We start from the raw sequence: 14,975 nt of genomic DNA, 5'->3' as shown, positions 1-14,975 counted from the left end.
TAGGAAAATATATTTCTGACTTAGGGCACCGTTGTTTAACAAGTGCCTTGTAGATTTTGTATTATTTGCCTATCTATTAGTGAAAGCCCGACTCATTCCACAGGAAGTGAGGAAGTAAGCACAGCCATAGTCCATTATATGTTCATTAAAAAAACACTATGAGCTAAAATGTTAGAATATAAACCATTGTGCCACGATAAACATCTATTTCATATACATGCTTATTCCTTTGGTTCTGCAGGGGTTCTTCTTGCTGCTGTTTGGCTGTTTCCTGGATAAAAAGGTAAGTTTTTTTAAGGCAATGTATTGTATAGGTGGTCAGGTGATTTTTATGAAGCTGGGCTCCAGTTACTACTACACAACACTACTTTAGTGACCTTTTAGGCATCAGTGACCCTCTGTGCTCCAGTGACCTCATAATTCAGTGACCCTGTATGTTTCAGAGGTCTTTGGTGCTTCAGTTACCTTTTTTAACCCCAGTGACCCTGTGGTTGGGTGACCCAGTAGCCATATATCCTTGTGCATGGGTGGCCTTTCGCTCCTGTGATTCTTTATGCTTCAGTTACCCTGTATTCTCCAGTTCCCCTGTATAATAGTGACCTCATATTCCAGGGATACTTTGTGCTCCAGTGACAATGTGCTTTAATGAGCCTTTGTGCTCCAGTAATCCTGTGCTCCGTTGACTTTTTTACCCCAGGACTGTATTTTACTTATCTCCATAATTCAATGACCCTTTTTACACTAGTAACCCCTATAAACCAGGGATCCTTAGAGGTCCAGCGACCACTTTGCTCCAATGACATTAACTTCTAGCAACCATGTACTTAAAAGGAAAATTAAGAAATGTTTTTTTTTTTTTTTTTGCAATTTTCTTGAAATTTTGCAAATCATGTTTCTCAATTTCACTCCCAAATATACTATATTCTTGTATATAATTTGATTATCTTTTATTTCTGCAAAGTGCAAGTACAAATTTTCTTACTAGGTTTCATTTTTTATTCCCTAAGACTCGTAGAAATACCTTGAAATAGGAAAAAAAAGAGCACGGTTGCATGACTTCTCCGGGGGTGTCCACTGTAGACCACTCCAAGGTCCAACATCGGTCCTTTTCTGGATGATGATGTCCAGGACAGACGATTGCCTATAAAGTTTCATACACAATAAATCAGAGAATGTAAAAACTGAAATTAACGTAATGTAACCCAAGGACAAAGATGTCACATATCGCTGCTTATTAAAGCTTAGATGTGGTGACTAGTTTTCTTTTTTTGATAATTTGATACCCTCATTTTCCGATAGTAATCCTTAGAGTACACAACTTCCTGTCCTAAAATGACAACTCACATTGTACTGTGCATACAGAGGAGCAGCCATTTCACCCTTGGACAGGACGAAAATTTTAGGACTACAGAACATTTTTCCTCTCACCTCCATGACATACAGGGGACATGTTTAGCAATTCACAGAGTTAAACTGAACTAACATCATTACCTAGAATTTTAGTGCAGCATTACTAACTGACTCCTAAAAGTGAAGCTGGCTAAGTTTTTCAGCAATTACAATTTCTGGCAGGATTGATAGTAATTTCTTTGTGTTTTTCCTTTTTCATTGATATGTTTGGTTGGAGATTCCTTAACTCTCACGTTCAAGTCCATAGAATGTAGTAAAACTTACAAAAACCTTAAAGAATTTCCAATATATTTCATAGAAATTGTAGTTCTGACTTTCAGCCTAGATTTAAAAAAAATGCAGAAAGCTTCCAATATTTCTCATGCTGATTGGAAACAGATTAGTATCTATATTTTTGAATACTTTAAACACATTTAAAGAATGGGAAAAAAGTAAGGTTTACCTGTCTGCGGAAAGAGTTCTTTACTGTAAGATTTAGAAATGTTATTACAGTAAGGTTTACATTCTCTATTCAAGCCTTTTTTTTATTTTATGTATGAAAAAAAGAATTTACTTATATTTAAGTAAAGGATATTCATCTGAGCTCTCCTTGCCCTATCCTATCCGGTTGTAGGTTTTAGCTGTGAATGTCGTGTACTCCATAAGGGAGCCAATTCTGCATTCAGACTGGAACAATCTGATTTTGTATTTTTGCCTCAGGTTACGGATGTTCTCAAGAAATATCTTTGGAAGATTTCATCTCCAAGCAGTTTGGTAAGAAATTGTGTAAATTGGTTCTGTTTGGTGTAACTGGAATTTGCCATGGTTCTGTTTAGAGGCCAATTGGCTGAACTGGTCCAAAAATTCTCGATTCTTAGTATCCTGAATTTTCAACATGATGGAAGTCAATGAGCAAAACATTCTTGTGGTTTGTTATGGTATGTGTAGAGTAATACCATAGGCCAAAAACACCCAAATGGCATGTTCTTCCTATATCTGAGGAACATAGTGTACAGCAATAGGAAGGCGTTTTGTGCGGCTTGGGAGGAAACAAAAGATGGAAAAATAAACATACCACTTTAGAACTGTACAATCTGCGGTTTACAAATACAGTATATTAAAACTAAGGGGGTGTATATATAGGGGTGTACTTGGAAATATTTCCCCTGTCAATTCACCTGAAATTCACTCACAGGTGTTCAAGTCTCTGCATTTCGGTGCCAAAACAATGACACATTCTGTCACCTGAAGGCCAATTGTTAACAGTGTGCACCTGTTACAATAGAAAATGCTATGTTTGAACCAATATTATGGATGAATTTAGAGAGAATCTAAATCTATCTCATATCTATCTATCTATCTATCTATCTCTATCTACACTCTATAGATGTACAGGATATAAACTAATCCAATCCATTGTCTGTGTTTTATAGGCCACAACAGTGACCAGCACCACCTGAATACCTCTAGCCAATACTGTACAGTAAGTACACCATGAATGTTGTTACATCGTTTTTACAGTTCATTATTATTATCATTTTGTGAACAAATGATATATTGGGTGTTATTTAGCATTCCCCTAGTATACAGTATGGTGTTGGGCAAACACATCAATACAATAAATTATCTATAGCAATGTTTCTCAACCAGGGTTCCTTCAGAGGTTGCTAGGGATTCCTTGAGCAATGAGCAGTTTGTACCTCTCAGGTCAGTGACAGTTCAGTAAGGGTGACATTCTTCCCACTGGCCAGCAATGTAAGAGGAATTCTTCCCACTGACCACCACACTAATGTACTATGAGCTGTGAATATAGTAATAATAGAAGGGGTTCCCTGAAGACCTGAAAGTTCCTTATAAGGGGTTCTCCCATGTTAAGATCAAGAATTACTGATTTATAAAGTGGAGAAGTTGTTTAGGTTTTTGCACATGGCAAGTTTTTTTAATAGGTTGTTTGTTTTTTGTCTACTTATTGGAAATAAATTTTATTGTACTTAATTGTACTTAATTTTTTATGTCTCCATGACACAATCTGTATACTGTTTTGTGCTTTTTACACAATACCATACCCACTATTATTTCACAATAGAGAAATAATGAAAACAATCTTATCATATAGCACACCACTGGTCTCATTATACCACTGAGCAAGCACTATGAAAACAATAAATATAAGCCCATAAACACTTTGTAATTTTTAAATGCCACATCCCGTCCTAAATAAGGAACCTTTCATTGGGTGATATATGTCAGATGCTGAACTGATGTGTCTGGCAGGTCAGAAAAATGTAGAGAAAAGAGAGGAGATTGCCGGGTGTTTAAAGAAGACCCTGTATTTTCCACTTCCATTTGTCTTTATCGAAAAGACAAAAATATACATACAATAGTAAAATATAAAGGTTGTAATGCTTGTATAATATACCTCAGATAAATATACAAGACTCTTATCATGACGTATTTTAGTATAGAGTACGAAGTTACCTAACAAATTTATACTTTAGGTTGATTTAAAAATACTAGTTCATAGAGTTGTCACTCATAGTCATGGTTTACAAAGAAAGAAAAATTGGCAAGGGGGGTGCAGAAAAGAGCCTTGTACTTGAGGTACTCTAAACTTTAACCTCCTGAAGTTCATCCAGTCCTTCCTTCCAGAACATGAATGGTCCACTTTTCACTCCCTGTAAGAGACAACACTGTTCTGTCTGCCGTAACATAATTGCTCTGCTGCGTTGTCACCCTGTGGACAGTTATTGAATGAAACTTGAGTTTTTAGTAGACTTTAATTAGAGACAATGAACAGCACAGATAATTTTTTTCTTTTGAAAGAAGGGGTTAAGCTATAATAAATATAATAAAAGTGTAAATAATGGAGGAGACAAAAGGAAGAGGTTTGCGGCTCCAAAATACAGTTTAAATATTAATTATTTATTGATACATTCTCGTTTCATACACGATTACACAGTTTACATAGTATCCAAATAATATCCCCAGTCCAGTAGCATAGTCACAGGGCTGGGATATGTAGTACTAGACAAAGGTGTTCTAACCATTTAAGTATAATAACCATTTTAGTTGAAAGATTGTCCCAACGCGTTTCACCAGAATCGGCTTCCCCAGGGGTTTGGTAACGGAGTGACTATACATTGTTTAGATGGTTAGTAGTGATGATCAGCGTTGATGTTAACAGGTAAAAAAAGGGGAATTGGCAGTACTATACACGTCTGGTAGAGCCAATAAGGATTTAATTGCTATTATAGATGACCCTCATCATGGGTAGAGATGTTTATTATTCAAATTGTCAGCTGGGTAGTATGCAAGTAATCCATCCGGGATATTCAGACTAGGGCTGTCGGAGAACAGCAGTATTCCAAATGATCTGGATGGGATGCAGTTAGGAGTTTCCAGTGTGATAGCCTGGAGATGAGAAGGACACTTATAGCTGGAGCCATCAGTATGTAATTATTATTTAAACTATATTTTGGAGCCCCAAACCTCCTTTTGTCTCCTCACTTATTTACACTTCTAGTAAAAGCTAGACAGCCTGGCCTGTTACAGGAAGTGGCAAAATAATGTGTGGCCTTAAAAAAAACTGGTAACAAACTATCATATTAGTTTTTTTTTTTAGTTTTGCCTATAGATACCCCATAGATATAAATATGGATAACCCTAACCCTCATCATTAGGTTATATTTAGTACATACCTCCTTTTTGTTGCACATTGATGAACCCAATGCATTTTACTTATTTTCCACAGTAACACCTGGGATACATGGTCAATGGCTCAGAAGATACAGCTGTAAAATGTGGTCACCGCTAAAAATTCTGTAGGGTCACAAACCCTGCAGAGTTTTACTCCAGGCCTGGAAAACAGAACCTGAAAAAATTGTTCTCTTGGATCAAAATATTTGCTGCCATCATTTTCGAGACCTTTTAATTACATTTATTGTTTTTTAGTTGCCTGACAGGCTTATATCTATGATATAAATTACAGCCAGAAAGATTTAATAAATACAGTCTAAATATAGGAAGCTTGTGCACTTTATTCTTGATGTCTTTTGTGTATTTCTTCTTATTGTGATCTGTACAGTACCCCAGCATGAAACAATTCCTTTACTTTCAATAGTTAGTGGAGGTTCCAGTTTCCCCTAAAGATTTTAGATAAATGCCAACCCCTAGAATTATTGAAATGTGTATAAAAGAGAGAAGAGGGCAGCAGGGTTTTTTTTTTTTTAGGCAAAGTATATTGTGCAATTGTTGTACATTTAACAACAACATATGATTGGTTATAATCATTCAAGTAGATGATCCATAGCCTACTTCTATAAGTGGGGTGTAGGACCTAATACTAAATAAAAATGCTCCTGGAATAAATTTATCTGTTGACCCCACACAGGAGTGAGGTATACAGATTGTGTCATGGAGACATCAAAAAAGGACAGTTATTTCCAATAAGTTGTTTGTTTTTTGTTTACTTATTGGAAATACCTGTACTATATTTTTTATGTTGCCATGACACAATCTGTATACTGTTTTGTGCTTTTTTACACAATAATATAGAGAAATAATGAGAACAATCTTATCATTTAGCGCACCACTGGTCTCATTATACCACTGAGAAAGCCTTTTGGCGAAACGTGTTGGGACTGAAATCAACCCTTTTTTTTCTCCTTGAGCATTCACCCCTGTATGGTGTCAACAGATAACTTTGAGCATTTTGTTTAGAACTAGGTCCTACACCTCACTAATACAATTTAGCTTTGAATCTACTTGAATGATTGTAACCAATCACATGTTGTTGTTGAATATACAACAATTGCACAATATACTGTACTTTGCTAATCAAAAACCCCTAATGTGTGTTATACACAATTAATTCCTTTCCTTTATCTGTAATACAGACCAATCACTCCTGCTCCCTCTCCTTGTGCATGGTGACAGGTCTTGTACCTGCCCTCTGTAATTTTGAGCAGGCTTACAGTGATATCCGGCATTCAGGGCACGCAAAGTGGATTTTTATCATTTTAGTCCATTGAGGTATATATTTAAATAAGCTGTTCTGCCCAAAGTTCAGAAATCATTCTCATTTACTTTTCCAAAAAGACAATTCGGTTGCTTGCTTCACATCTCAGAAGATGAAGCATTTCAAAGCAGCTATATTTGGTTAGCTGTAAGGTTAAAACATTTCCTAGGATTTCTTTCATTATAGAAAACCAATTAACAAACTACTACCTTTCTTTGACAATCATATAGGACACGCTTCTTGCAGGTTCGTAACTCCAAATCTTTGAAGCCTGACAGGGCCAAACTGTTAGAGGGGGCAGCCACCATGTTCTTTAAATTTATTGAGAGGATACAACCTCCTCGTAGATCTGTGTTCCACCCTGGCATTCATCACCCTGGACCTGACTGTATTCATCTTGTGGCCTGGGCTGTATACCCATGTGTACATATGAATAACCCCGGGAAAGAAACCATGCAAATAGTACAGCAAATTGTTCTCTGCATCTTGAAGGGTCAATACGCTAAAAGGTAAAGATTCAGTAATTCAAATGACCTGGGTTCATGGCTTGTCTTGTAGGTTAGCAGTAATATAGTCATAGTAGTTACATTAGAGTTTTTGGTGTTTCTGACTTACCATGAAGTCCAAAAAAGACATTTGAACCTGCTAGGAGGGAAAATGGTCCCATGTCTATGAAACATCTGAATTTGATGAAAGTGAATTACTCTTTAAAACCTCTTTCCGCATTAATAAAGACAGGGAAGTGTTGCAGGAACATTGCAATCCCACATTGAAAGACTCTGAATCTGTTCACAATGTTCTATTTGCATGGTTTCTTTCCCGGGGTTATTCATATGTACACATGGGTATACAGCCCAGGCCACAAGATGAATACAGTGACGTTAAAGAGAGACAATCATTGGTGAATTTCAGTTAAATTTTCTTACATTAAAAGCTCACACACGAATAAACTGAAGTTGTATTTTTTTGGCTTGTAAAAGCAGACCTATCACCACACTTTTTACTTTATATATAAAAGGGTAGATAATCAAAAATTTCCAAAATATTTTCTTCTTAAAAGAGGGAAGGCACCACCACCGCGGCGTTTAAGACTGAAAGGGAAGCCCATGGCTTCCTGGGATACAAACGTCATGTATGCTAGAAGGTTTCTTGCTGCTCCTTTGACTAAGAGCATGTGCAGAAGAGGCTTTCCCCACAATGTGCCATTTGCACACATGTGCAGTGAAATCGCACTTTTTTTCTTACACGAACCTCACCTAATCTCACGCATGTGCAATGCAAGATTGGGTGATGTAAGCAGAAGCAGGAAGAAGATGGTTGTACCTGCTGATTCCTTTGCACTGGAATCCAGGACAGAAAATAGGAGCCAGCTGTGGAGGGACTGAGGGCTATGCAGAAGTAAAGGTCATTTTTTCTTTAAATAAATATTTGACACAAGGTACATTTATGATTATTAATATGCAGGGGTTCCAGGCTTTTCTATTTAGCAAGTAAAAGGACCTACTGGGGAAAATTCCCAAGATTGTCACATGTGCTTTGAGAGATAGAGAGAAAGAGATAATAGGTGATAAAAACAAACTATTCCCACCAGAAAACCACATATTGAACGCTTACTGTAATGTTCATAAAAGTAAATAAGTGGCTTCATAAGCAAATTGAGCCACAATAGGCCTAATTTAATAAAACTCCCCAAAACTGGAGAAGATCCTGGAATGGATCAGATCCAGAATTAAAAACATTTGCCAACAAATAGCACAAATAGTAAACCTTACCAAGTTGACATTTCCTTTTCTAAAGCACAGTGTTGTTATATCACAGTGCTGCTAATCTCCTGCAACTAAAGTAATTTCCTGTCCACATACACTCCACTGATGCCTGGACAACTGGTGTGGGATTTCCCAATGGTGAAGCAGTGGATCATGCTAAAAAAAAACTTTTTAAAACTTGTGTTTGAGTTGTGTGTGACAGAGTCAAAAGGTTGTGACTCAAATTTAACATATGATTCAGGGAAAATGTTGCTAACCGGGTACCCCTAATTCAAGAAATACTACCCATCTATTGATAGTGTGCCAAAGCGTTTTATGTACAAATAGTTGGACCTTACCATAGATTAAAGGAAAGAGAGAGGGAAAAGCAGGCTTTTTGGTGGCACGGATATTTAACTCTTATATAAAAACAATACTAACTTTATTAAAAATACAAGATTAAAATAGTACATATAAACAATGAGGTATAAAAGCATGAATGTCAAACATTCAAATAGTTCACACAGTACTTGGTAGTAATGTTGAATTGACAAACTTATGTTGTAGCAAAGTGTTACACAGTGGGTCTGATCCCGACGCGTTTTGCCCCTATGGGCTTCCTCAGGGGATAAGGAGACCCTAAAATTACATAATATAAGGGATTGACCCAGTTTAGGAACACGTAATATGTAGTTTGTCAGGTCAAAGTGAACATTCCCACTGAACAGGCCGTTAGAATATTAGTTAATGTATATTGGGTATTCGTTGAGGAGTTATCCAAATTCAAAAGCATTTACTAGTATGCATACATTATTGTGAATGTTACTGTGAACAGCTGGATTATACAAAGATTGCTAAGCACTTAACTTTCAAGAGATGCTTCTAAGATTTGCAACAATACACATAAGTGATGCTCAATGATCTTTTTTTATTGAAGAATCGTTGTGATATAGTGGGGAAGAGCGAGCCGGTGGCAGCTGTCCAGGAGGAGCTTTCTCTCTCTCCTTTCCTTTAACTACAATAAAGTAAATAAACAACGACCTTCACGTCAGGATCCAGAGTTAAAAATAGTACAAAACTTCTTTTTAAATGGCATTACCTTCTTAAAGTTTACATGAAATGTTGGGAAATGTTGGAGTTAAGGTATACCTTTAGTGCAGTTGGGTTGTTTCCTGGATACCATTGAAACTCTGAACACGTCACCCTCTGCTCTTTAAGTCTGAGAAGTTTGGTGAGCATTTGCATTAACTCTACATGAATAGAGAGAAAGCATCATTAGATACATGTTACGGTATATGTACGATGGGTTGGTTGAGAGCTGGACTGCACTGCTTGCTTGTGTCACTAGTGGTGACTTGCGATCAGATAGAAGAACATGCGGAAGATGGACCTGTGAAGGTAGGTAGGACTCAGATAGTGACAAACAGTATATGTACTTTGTGTGAACCAACGCTTCCGAAACAAACAAACCACATCAGTTGTTAGCTTGCCCCATTACTATTCTGTATAAGGCTAAATGTATCAAATTCCAATATAGATAGAGGTCTCACTGGTGACTTGCTAATTAGTGGGAAATGCATCATATTAAAACTTTACCCCTGAAAGGTGCCAAGGAATTTTGTGGCTTCTTTCATTGGCTAAGACACCAACTGATTAGCAAGACAGGACTTGAAGTCTGCACGCATTGGATTATTAAGGACCTGGCAAGTTCTGCGGTGCCAGAAGAGTTAGGTGTGCACCTTTGGACCCCATGTCCAAATCTCCCCCGTGGTCTGCTTGTTCAGCTAAATTTATACCGAAGCAAAAAGGGAACATTTGAGAACATTTTTTAATGTTTTATCTCATCAAACCCTCCACCTTCCCTGACAGCAAACTAAAGATGGGTGTACTAAGGCAAAAGGCCCAATATAATAAAAGTATCGTCAGCATAGGTTTTGCAATGTAGTATATAATACTATGCCTAGGTTTGACTTTCCACAGAGAAAAAAATATTAGGAAAAATGTGCCTACAAGTATTAAGGATTCCTGGGGGACAACAGAAGTAGTTTACAAGTCATAACCATGGTTTCTAAATGGCAGACCCTCTGACTGGGATTGTAACCCCTCTCAACTATATCCAAATCTCCAAAACAAAGTTTGCCTTTACATACATTTAAAATGTGAATTTTACTCAGATACTGGAGATAAAGAACACCCAACGGTTTCCTATGTATTTTTGAGACTAAGACACACCTATCATGCCCTTTATGAAGAACTATCTACCTACTGTATAAATAAATTGTGGGCACAGTCAGGGTGGTATTTACCATATTAGTACTTTTCAGCCAGTGCAACAAACCATTTCTGAAGACGTGCTGCTGCTTAAGGGTTCTCAGAGTGCAAGGAGCCCTCTTGCTGCCATGTAGTCCTGGACACTGCTCCTTTGAAGCTCATTTCAGGCTATCCTTTCTTTCAATCCAACTGTTTATCTATTAAAGAGTAGCCAAGGCTGGGGTAGAGGTGTGTCAGAAAAGTCTTTCTTGCACAGGGATCCTTTGATGATGTTGTGCACCACTGGTTGGAGGGACAATGCCAAGCCTTCACATTTTCAGAAAATGCTACAAGCTATTTATAAAGTAAAGCATGCACAGATGATTTAAACTCAATTCAGTGTAAACTTAGTGGATTTAGGTCCAAATTCAAAGTTTTGTAAAGTTTAGGAAATGTCAAATTATGTTGTCTCCTATTTGTTGTTCTGTGAAATTAATAAGTTCATGTGAATATAAAGGAGACTTTTTACACTTCCTCCAACATTTACATAAAAAGTGTAAGACACAGGTGCATCGGGTTCAACCACATTTGAGGATATATTTTTTACTACATTTATTTCATGAAGGGGAAAACATTGTAAAAAAAGGGTATTAGCATTAAGACATACCCCATGCCTTATGATGTCTAGATACAACCCTGAGAACACCTAAAGTTGTCAGCAATAAAGTCAGGTATTTTCACCTTGATGTAACCCTGAGGTCCCCAACAGAAATACAAATGTAACAGGTGATTCAACCAGACCTGGTGGACTGACCCTTCCCTGCTTCATAAGATCCAAATTTCACACCCGAACCTCAATGTATTTCCCATCCATTAAAAAATCTTCACACACCGATGGTAAAAGCAAAATGTACGCTAGCCAGAATCTCAGCATTTACTAATAGAGGACGGAATAGCAGTGTTATGATTATGGGCCTGATGGTTTAGCCCGATATGTATAATAAACAGCGGCTGCCATTCAGTGGATCCTTTTTTTATTTTACTTGGCAAATCTTTGATAGAAAATAATAGGACAATGGGGTTAACTTATAAAGTTGTGAATCTGACATCCTGCAAACATTTACTTTTTAAAAATCTTCCAGGAACATGCATTTTCAATGAGTGATTAAGCCGTATATAAATATAAATTATAGAAATATTTATTTCAATATGTAAGCATACCTGTTCCATCGCACACAATATAAAATCTTTTGTTATCATGACTTTCTGTAAACTACAAATTCCAAAAGCCATTACCTAATGACTAGTAACTCATTGGCCCCTTTACTTTGCAAATAAGCAATGCCTAATTGGAAAGATTTGAATGGTGTTGATTTCCTCTTAGTACATTTTTAGCAGTTTTACGTCTTTCTATAGATCTATGTAAAGCACAATAGGCAAAGTGCTCACCTGATATCTAGGATTCATCTGACAAGTCATGGGTTATTCCCTGTACATTCATATTTCACTTTTCTTGGGGCCAACGCTGGTTTTTCAAAGGGAAATAGTAGAAGAACACTATGGGATCTGTAGTTGCAAGGCCCAGAGTCCAAACTAAAATCTAATTCTTTACCATAAATATATACATAAGTATATGGTATATATAAATACCATATATACATATGGAAAAAATTGTTTAAAATGTATATATAGCCATTCCGTAGTATCAGAGTCCTGGAAAAAAGACAGCAGATATTGTAATACTTCCCTATAAAAATTTAAAATAAAGTTTATTTTGGACAGTTTAGATACCCAAAGCAGTGCTATGTGCCTGGTGCATTGTAAAGTCCCTGTTACATTTATATATATATATAGGGCTAGTTAATTTGAGTGCTGTTGAATCTACCACTAGGACTTAAGGAGGAAAGTCAGGAAGAAGGTCATAGAAAATTATAGAACCCAATGTAATTCCATAATCTATGGATCAACTATGTCTATGGGGTTTTTATCGTTTTTAATCTGGGATATGTTTAATAATAATATTATAATTATTATTATTATTATTATTAATATTAATAATAATAATAATAATAATAATAATGATGACACAGGAGGAGAAGAGGGCCTTTTCCCGAAGAGCTTGCAATCCAGGATGTGGTAAAATCCTCCACAATAGGAGAAGAAAATGTTTATTTCCTTAGAGGTTGAACTTGATGGACTTATGGAGTTTTTTTTCATCCTGACTAACTTTGTAAATTGATATAAAAGGTGTTGTTCTGGACTATAAGGTGTGCCCCTACTCTCTATTGTTCAATAAAACCACCAGAACGAAGAGTCAATGCTAACCTACCAGAATGAATGTAGATAGAAGCTATCACAGACAAAAAACCTACAGAAATGTGGAAAATATCTGAAAAAAATACCAAACCCAAAGAAGACACTGCACCTTGTAGGAAAGAACGATGCCCACTCAGCCAACAAAAGTAATATTCTGTTTCTTGACATAGTTTCCAAATGGTCATATCACTTGTTCAAGCTGTTATTTGGTTGAATATTTCACGTTGTGTGACATTTTCTGCTGTTTATGGCACTGTGACTCATAACTGACACAATTTACAATCAAGTCACTCACGAAAATTCATCAAATTTGCAAATATTGATATTTTTGTTTGATTTACAGGAGGACTATGGACCTTTAAGTGATGCTCATCAAAAGAATGCCGCAAAGAACAAGAAATCAAGTATGGGGTACAAAAACAGAGCTCGGAAATAGAAACTAGAAAAAAAATCGGAGCCTCAAAGTCATTGTAGAAGGCTAAATGGTTTTTAGTGACCCTATTAGCTTACAAAACAAATCAAAATGAATGTGTTCTGCAATAGAAGAGCACTTAGAAGAGTACTCCAGAGGCGAATATCTCCCTTTCTGGATTAAAATCCAAAAAACTCTTCACCTACAAAAGCATTGAATGTCTACTACTTATAGTACTTTCTATTGCTGATTCCCTCCTCTGATCCCCATGTCTTGTAAAGATGTAGGGTTTTGGAAATGGAACCAATGTGTGTCACAAGAGTTACAGTGCTTTTCTATTTCAGGACACTTTAATCTTGATTTAGTTGGTAACCTGAAGGGTCACTTAAGGGAAGAAATGGTCTTTAAAGGGCTCCTGAAGTTTATGGTTATTTCTTATAATTATCATTTATTTGTCCTTTCCAAATAATATAGTTTTTCTTGGAACATGTTACTAGATATTGGAGACGGGATGGACTTTAAAACAAATCTGATCTAAACTTTCTTTAATGTGATCTCATATCTGCCGTGTTCTACATACCTAAATATCACTGTTTCACCTTGCTGGACAGATCTGAAGATTGTGTTGGCCCTGTTTATAGTATCTGCCATGAAGCTGACCCTTTCTTACTTTCTTCTCCTTTTCTGTCTTTGACCTTCTAATGTAAGTTATCAGATGGTCTGTGGACTAATGTCAGTCATTAACTCATAAGAAACAAAAATGAATGTGTGAAATTGTTTTGTGAGGGGGCTCAGCTATAGGTTTGGTTTTCAAAAGCATTTCTAAATTCAGGTTTACTGAACTCTAACTCTAACCCTAATGATATTCCAAACCATACCCTCTTTTGTTATCCACCAAGCCAGATGATATCTAGGTCAGCAACAATATGGTGTTCATAAAGGTCTGACAGTGATCAAAGCCAGGTGTAAGTAAATTTGCCTAAGCACTCCGTTTTTTAAGTTATAGGGCTATTAATATAAAACTTTTATTTGTAGAACAATTTTTGGACGCTACCAGTAGTAAGTCAAATTTTATTAGGCTTGAAAACCTTTTATCACCCCACCAGAAAGCTACCTTAGCCCTAATGAGCATCAGTATCCTACCCTATTTTATTTTTATCTTTATATGGGAAACTAAGTCACATTATTCCATTCCACAGGCAGAGGTTGATTAACCATAATGGGAGGTTTGAACATTTGTGATCCCACCTCCCCTGTAGTATTTCAATACCATGGGGCCAGGAAGCACTTTATGATGCCATGGGATTGAATTGTATAGTTAGAACAGGATATCCTCCCTTACTTTTGGTTTACTTATGTGAATGTTGGGGTTTGCTCCTTAAATTTGTTAAGATAGAAGAAGCCATTCGAGTAAGCAGCGAAACATAATCAACAACACAGAAGTAGTCCAATTGAATGTGATTACCTACTTCTAGATTTCAAACTATTTTTCAAAATAATTGAAAACAAATCTCTTTGTTCCTCTTCTATTTTTTTTCTGGCAGTCCTTATTGGTACCTGCATTTTCCCCTTCTCTTTCAATGGAAAGGTCTATTACCGATGCACCAATGATGGTGGAACAAAGTTTTACTGGTGTGGTCAGAGCTACAATGTTGATAGAGATTTTCTATGGAGTCTGTGCCCTACAGCAGGTATGCACTTTGTAATAAACTCATTTTTAATAAAATCAGCATAGGAGCTTATTGGTCTGATCCTAGTCTGCCTTCTCCTATGTTTGGGAGGATAACCTGGTTGAAGCATATCCAGCATCTTCTAGCTCATACATCCCCAGCCTGCCCATTTCACT

At 36.6% G+C, this 14,975-nt stretch overlaps 1 long non-coding RNA gene across 1 annotated transcript; it reads left to right on the top strand.

Moving 5' to 3' along the window:
• Positions 1 to 234: 234 nt before the first annotated feature.
• Positions 235 to 2,872, top strand: LOC140330025 (uncharacterized). The gene is made up of 3 exons (XR_011920574.1): positions 235 to 283; positions 2,110 to 2,163; positions 2,823 to 2,872. It is a non-coding gene; the product is annotated as an uncharacterized lncRNA (long non-coding RNA).
• The last annotated feature ends 12,103 nt before the right edge of the window (positions 2,873 to 14,975 follow it).

This window comes from Pyxicephalus adspersus, chromosome 4 (genome assembly GCF_032062135.1).
Source record: "Pyxicephalus adspersus chromosome 4, UCB_Pads_2.0, whole genome shotgun sequence".
Taxonomy (NCBI): domain Eukaryota; kingdom Metazoa; phylum Chordata; class Amphibia; order Anura; family Pyxicephalidae; genus Pyxicephalus; species Pyxicephalus adspersus.
Note: the sequence above shows the minus strand (reverse complement) of the source record. Positions and strands in the feature narration are given on the sequence as shown.